Genomic DNA, 7756 nt, shown 5'->3' with positions numbered 1-7756 from the left:
GTTTGGATATATTTTCATCATTCATTTTGTACTTTAGAAAAATATTTGTTTCGGTTTTGAGTTACTCCACTGCTTGTCCCCAGGATATTTCCAGCTGGCTCTTAAATGGTTGCAGGTATTTTCTGTGTGCTTAGGCAGCCATGAATTTGGCTCCACAGACCTCAGAAGGACTCGGAGTACTCTGGCAAGCAGTATTGCTCATCTGCAGGGTGCAAACTCAGAGAATGATGATTTAATTAGATTGGTAGCACTACTTAAAAGCAAAATTGGAAACTAATGCAGTTATCTTTGAAATACACTTCAGTATTACATAAGAAGCCCATAATAACATCAGAAGTGGAAAGCTTTAAATGAAGGTAAATTTGATGGCAACTTCTATATCCTTTATTGGATATATGCAGCATATATTGGATGTATGCAGCATGCCAAGCTGCAACATGGTAAAATCCGTTAGTACTTTGGGGATCTTTTTTTCTTTTTCCTTTTTTTTTTTTTTTTTGAACTTGGGAACTATTCATTAGCGCAAAATTAAACTGACTGTATGAATGTGCAAGTTCTGGTGGGACTTGCTGTTGCTGATTGAGAAAGTACCATCCTCTCTCCAAACAACCCGAGGGCCTGAGCCTCACAACCATGAGCCTGGTAGAAAAACACTGCCGCCTCCCGCTCCTACATGAAATTCCTGCTTTATTTACCTCAGCCAAAGACGACGATTACAAGTGCATTTCTTCCAGTGCCAGTATGAGACATAAGCAGTTCGCACCCCCTTCTGTCCACAATCCCTGTTGATCACAATGAGGCTGTCAAGGAACCTGGGACAGAGAATGGGGCTGCCTAAAAAATACTTTTCCCAAAGCAGGGCTGTTCTTACCTGGGATCCACCTTGATCCACTTTTGTATGTAGCCCCAACACAGTTGTACTGTCACAAACGTGGGGCTGTCACAGAAGCTTCTTATACTGGCACAGCCTCTGAAAGGAAAAGATATGTAATTACACGCAAAAAAGAGAGTGCTCTGAGTAATCTCAGAGCTTTGGTATGCATATGTATGTTCTTCAGTCTCTGGATAGGGATGATCTGCTTTACATGAGTACTTGTCACCATAGCAGGACTTTGAGCTTACTGCCTGATGCTCTGTTTGAATTCTGTGACCGCAGGACTGTTCCTAGCATTTCTTGCCTTTTCTGACCTAGAAAATATTTACTTATTTTTTATAAATCAGAACTGCTATCCCTGGAAAAATTTAACAAGGTATTTTGGTGCCTGTCAGGGAGTTGCCAATGGAAATTGGGGTCAAAACGGTAGCATGGTTCTGGACTTAATTAGACAGGCTGCTTTTTTTTGGAGAAGTTATTTTAAAGAGTTGGACACTGGGGAATTTTCTGCATTGAGTTAAGAAGAAAACAGCTTTAAAATTTGTTTCTCCGTTTCCTAGAAAATGAGTTTTCTACACGGTTTTGGATTGTTCAGCCAAATGTCTCTGTTTTTTCATGATACGTTTCACAACATATTTGTTACGTCCAGACATAGAATGTTAGAATTAATCAAAAATGAAATATTTATGGAGAAAGCCATTTCACGTCCATCTCTGTCATGAGACTGGCTGGTCTGATAGGGATTAGAGGTTGTTACACTAATGACTTAGACTTTTGTCTCATTGCCAGAGCAGTTTCCCAATTTAGAACCTTTTCTTCTGATTAATATTTGTATTCCTCCCACAATTCCTCTTCTTATAGGAACTCGTACTGGGAATTATTCCAGACCTACATAATGTCTCTGAAATCTTTTTATCCCTCTGTTTGCTGATCAGTGGAAAGGATTTTAATGCCAGGTTGGGTAATCGAGATAAATCCTAACTTCATCTAACTTTATCCCTCGACCATGTCTTGGATATTCTAGAAACGTTTTTTGTGATCCATAAATAAATTCACATAGGATTTTGATTAATCTTTTTTTTGCTCTTCTTTTTTCAGTGAAGCCTCATTACATTAAATGGGAGATCAAACAGAGTGTATTACAACTTCCAATATGCACTAGCTTGTTTAGTGCAACACTTTTTTGGGGGTCAAAAACATCAGTAAAATCCAAAGACAAAGTTTTGTGCACAGCTGAGCATGTATAATGTATTTTTGTACTATCCTGAAGCTGTAATGGCTTCTAGGACCTGATAATGCTTTCTAGCCCCATTCAGTTTTTTGAATTAGCTTACGCAGTGGTGCAAAGTATACACTGGTTTAATTCACTTCACTTCTAACTGCAACTTGTTACAAAGAAGAGGGAGTCAAGCTTGCTTAAAGTAGGTCTCTTGCTGGCACTTGAAGCCAGCAAAGGCGTGGATGCCTGTGCGGTTTGGGAGAGGTAGGGCCCCTGGCTCGGAGAGGCACATCACAGCGCTGCCCTTCTGCGTGCTACTCCCTGAGACCATTTGGGACATTTCATGGCCACAAGCCAGCCACTTCTCGGGCACAGTCACTGGCAGAAGTACACACCTAAGGAAAAGCTTCATGCAAAACTACGTCCTGGTTAGAAAACTGTCTGACCTTGCATGTGGGCAGTAACAGGGAGCAGAGCTTGAGCCCATATCTCTCTGTCCTTTTTCATTAGACTCTTAACTCCAGCAGAAGGTTTCAAGCTAACCCAGAAGTCAAAGTTTTCTCACCAAGAAGAAAACTTTGGCCTGAGTGGCTGCCAAGTGACAGCTCTGTACCTCAGAACTATCAGGTTAACTGAGCCTGGGAAAGATGGTGGCTCCAGTTCGTTGAGAGAACTGGACTCCATGTTACCCTTGACCATCCTAACGATAGATGGGATGGAAAAAACCCCTCCCTTGCTTTGACCCAGAGTTGCTCTTTCCTCTGATGGTTCATTGATTCCCTTTGCTTCCCTTGTCATTTAATAGATTTTTATAAGTTGGGCATTTACAGATCTGCTGCTATTAACATTCAATGTTAGTGGACCCAAGAGCTTCTCTGCCAACTATGCTGGAGCTTCTGAGCCTGCTGATTTAAAAATGTTCATTGCTGATGGATTCTAACATCTCAGTTACTAATAGGCTGGAAAGTATTTCATCAACTTCTAGCAATGAAAGCAAATCATCCTTCTTTCCAAATACCGAATAAAAGTCTGTTTGAACACTTCTGCATTTTCTGCATAATCCTTCACAATTCTCCTGTCTGCACCGAGCGGTGACCCCATACTGTTGCTAGGATTTCTTTTGCAAACACAACTTCCTTGTGCTAAGCTCTGTCAGCCATGGATTTTTTTCTGAGTTTTCTTTGTTTTGTGCTTCTGTTCATGTAGGTCAGGAGTTTTCCTGGCTATTGATCTACAACTAGTTAAACGCAGTAGTAGTGTTTGACATTTCTGTCTTTGTTTTTCTTTGCTGATACCACTACCAAACTTGAACCACGCGAGTCAATTGTTTTAAGTTTTCATGTTGAGTGTCTGCCTGTGTCTGATATTTTTCACATTTTTGAAGTGTCAGGTAAAATGGCAAAAGGATTAGGAAAAAGGTACCATTTTTCCAATTTTTTAAATACGTACATATATATCTTTGTATTATATGTTTAATATTGAATATATATAAAAAAATAAAAAACTCCAATAGCAATGCCATATAGTCCACTTTTGACAAGCTAGACTCTTAATATTTGAATTAAGGGCTTGAAATTTAGGAAAGGAATAACCCCGGTGAAAGATGTGCATGTTTTCTTTCCTTTGAAATGTGACATGTCCTGAGTCTCTCACCATGTCAGTCTATGTATGTTCAGCTGGGACTTGCCAGCGTTCAGCTATGTATTCCACAGAGACCTTGTCCAACAACAAGCACCACTCCTGGCTTCAGGCATGAGCAAGATTTTACCTGCAGTGCACAGCAGAGGAGCTGGTACATGCTGGCAGACCTCAGAAGCACGGCAGGTGGGAGGACTTAGAAGGTAAACAGATGTAAGGTAGGAAGAGAAGCAAAAATAGCTGGACAGGCACAGGTGGGGCCAGGGAAAGTCTACGGGATAGAGGTGGAAAGATCGGTGCTCATTCAAGTGTGTTGCCTGTTAAGAATGTGGAATGGAGCCCAGCACCACGCAGTGCCTCCTGTGCAGATCTGGCAGAAGATACATGAAACTACCAGCACAGCGTGTGCGTTCAGACTCCGTCTACTTAAGGTCTTTATAAAGGATGGCAACATCATACTGTTATCAGTAACCTCATTGTAGATACCAGGCCACAGAAGGGGATGAGGATACCAGAATACTGTCTTCTTCAGCAGCAGTATCTGGGGAAGAGCTCTGTCAAGGAAGGGCTACCTGTGCTCCCTCCATCTGGAGAGGAATCCTGATACAACATCAGCAGGGCTGGAGGTAAGGCAAGCAGTAAAAGAGGGCTCACAGATTATGGCACGAACACTGAAGTTCAGGTGGCAAATCTGCCTTCTCTTTCAAAAGGTATTCATGCTCCCCAGACTCTCGTATACCTTGTGCTTCATCACTGTATGTCAGAGATCCTCATTCTTTTATCAAAGCTGTTATCTCTTGTTCACGCCAGCCTCCCCACACCACTATGCTATCCCTGGATGGAGTATATGGGCCGGTAAGCATGCAGAATACATGCATGTAGCGATACATGCATGCAGCTACTCCTACCTGCACTAACAAAGCCCTGCCATAGTGCTGTATCCTCTTCCTCTGTTCACCTGTGTTTGCTTTGGACTGTAAATTTCAGTGACCGCAGGCTATTAACTGACAATCCAGAAAATTATCCAGGAAAAGAATATATATTTATCCTATGCTGTAAGGTTTTTCCATAGCACCCACTACAGGTCACAAGATGTGAGCAGAGAGAGTCCATGGCCCTTTGATTTGTCTGAGTAGGATGGTTTTTGTATTCTTTGTACCTTAAAGCCCAGTGGCCTCCTTTTCTCATAACTACAGTTACAGCACTTCCAATCTGAAGGGCTTTTCCTTAGTGTACCTTTCTCTTGTACTCTCACCACGGTATCTCTTCATTTTCATTATTAGCAGATGGAGCGTGAGTCCCAGTTCTTTCCTTCCATCCTTCCTGCCAAGAGATCTCCGGTGCATATTTTGTGGATACTTAATCTTGCGCTGCTTTTCTTCCAGTCATTTTGATTAATTTTATCCATGTACATAAAATTATTTCGTGAGTGACACTTTCTATTAAAAAGTTAGTTTACTAACCTGATTCGAGTGAAAACATTTCATGTTCCCTTTTTTTCAAATTTGAACTTCATTATTATTTTTCTGTAATCCACTTTTAATTGTAAGTACCCAGCGTTCTGCTAGTTCACGCAGCACCAAATGACACAAGGTTGCTCTGGAGTGCTCCAGCGAGTGTCTTCTGGGGAATATTGAAATTCCATGGAAACAACATGAGAACCATTATCTGAAACAGCCTCTTCAGGCAAACCATATGGGGTGAAATATTCTGCACTGCTTCGATAATCTGAGCACAGATATGTTCACTGGTAACTCTGCAGTAAGCATCAGTCATTTGCTTTGTCTGTGCAGTATTAATGAGCCATTTCAACAGACAGCAGGTTTCGACTATATTTGCTGCATGTTCATGTTGCTTACTTCAAGTGGTTTCAAAACTCTTTCCACTAGATTAACTAGAAAGTCTCGGTTATTCTGTCAAGTGCTGGGGTACCAAAGACATGGACCATCCTGTCCTTTCCAGTCTTGGCTAGTGTTTGGGAGAGAGACAGTGTGCTAGGCACGCTGCCTTTGCTGAGCCTTCCTCCAGCAGGGAGGCTTTGCTGCTGCTTCCAGTGCTTTCCGTGCATGTAAAACCTCCTTATCGCTTTCTGGTTCATCTGTCGTGCAAAGGTTGTGGTCGTTAGCAAGCAAGGGAGCCTTAAGATACTTTTTGCAGATGGGCACACATTATTATGGTGGAGGAGTGAGAATATGCAAAACGCAGAGTAGGGAGCACAGAGGGAAGAGTTGTGCATTTTGACTAGGCTTATTTGCGCTGTGCCCGTAAGCATCTCTCTGTGATGCTGTTGTGATACGGTCAGGAGAGCTGAATCACTCCAGATGTTGGTCTAGGTACCTACAGAGCCTCCCTGTGCATGAATACAGCATTTTCCATTGGGCAGAAAAATTAAAAAAAAATTCAGAGACAAGTTTTGAGAACCGTAATGCACACAGAAGCCTCTGTGGGGGCACTGAAAGCCAAACAGAGGGCTCTGGTTAGTACTGAAAGCCACACCGTAGGCTTCAGGGTGCACTCAAAGTCACCTGAAATTTAAGAAATACTTTAAATTATTCGCTCTTCTCTTTGTGAGCATTTGGAAACAGTCCTTCCTTAATCTTAGTGCCTGGTTCTGATAGCTACATGGAGCTTACCCTGGACAGCAGCTTAAAAAAAATAATTAAAAAAAAAAATTAGGTTACTTACAGGTCTTTCTACAGAAAGACATTCGCACCACAAGTCTTGAACTAACCACTTCCCGAGCAAGGGAACTCACATATTTAAACAGCACCACAAGGATAATTAAAAGGGGCAGAAGGTTGCCAGTCCCAAACTAGATTGGCTCAGATGCTGGTAGGTCTGGAGGGGAGAAAAAGAGTGTTTTTTAATTTCAGCTCTGTTTTTTATGCTACATCCATTTTACCAAAAAAGACAGAGCAGAAAGTGAGGGCATGATTTATCCAGCAGGACCGAGCCAGTGGTGCTGTGGTTGAGGGGAGGTGAAAGATGGCAGCCGAGGGCTGGAAGCTGCAGCCGTGTCCTCGAGCAGAGTTTGTTGCTGTGATTGTGCCAGGGCTGCTGGGGGAAGAGCCGGGCTGGCTGAGTGCTGCCGTGCCTCTGGAGCTGGTGGAAGAGCTACAGCTGAGGGGTGCTTTTCCTTCTTTTTTTGGGAACGATCTTCTGAAGGGAAAGAACAAAGACTAATGGCTAGCACAGATGTCTGTGAGTCTGTCCTGCACCCTTTCAAGTCCTTGTATTTCTTTTTGTATGTTGTTAGAAGCAAGTTTTATTGTATTGCCTTTTCCTCCGTAAAAAGTGAACTGAGAACATTGCAGTGTCTCACCTCCAACGTCTTGCTGGCTGGCTGGCTCATTTTCTCACATCAATCGATGCCCTACTGTGAGTTCCCACTGCCCCACCGGAGCAGGTACAGCATCAGGTGGCCGTGCTGGTCCTTTTCTTTCTGTCTCTGGAAATTGCAATAATTGTAAGTGTCCACCCTTGGAGCTGGAGCAGCTTCTCTATTCCCAGGGCCTCAGCACAGGCTCTTCCCAGGGGCTGCCGGGATGGAGGGCAGCCGCAAGGGCTTTTGCGTCCTATGCTGTGGTGTGGGGCACACTCTCCCTGGCTGAGGCTCTTTGGCCCCTTCACCTTTTTCTCCAGAGTTTGTCTCCAGGTGCTGCAGAGGTGCCTGGTCTCTGGAGTATGCTTCAAACATGCTGGTGCAGAGTGCAGGGGCTGTAGTGCTGGGGTTTTGGGGAGGCTGCAGAGTGATTGCTGGTGTGTTACTCTTCCAACTTGACTCAGGAGGTGGGGATTTTCATTCCTCTGTGTGCGATCGCTTGGTTCCCCATTAGGGCCTGTGGGCATTTTTGGATCACAAGGATGCGTGGCAGAGAGAGGAGGGTGGATGAGCAGACGTGGGAGATGTCTGTGTCACCAGGAGTGCTTGCACCAGGAGCCTCTGCCCCCCAAAGCGGGGACAGGAATGGAGCCACCATGGGCAGCATTGCACTGGGGTGGGAGAGCTCCTGGTTGCTGGGGCT

The sequence above is a fragment of the Nipponia nippon genome, unplaced genomic scaffold (assembly GCF_047370975.1).
Source record: "Nipponia nippon isolate SJK-2023a ecotype South Korea unplaced genomic scaffold, ASM4737097v1 scaffold_21, whole genome shotgun sequence".
Lineage (NCBI taxonomy): Eukaryota > Metazoa > Chordata > Aves > Pelecaniformes > Threskiornithidae > Nipponia > Nipponia nippon.
Note: the sequence above shows the minus strand (reverse complement) of the source record.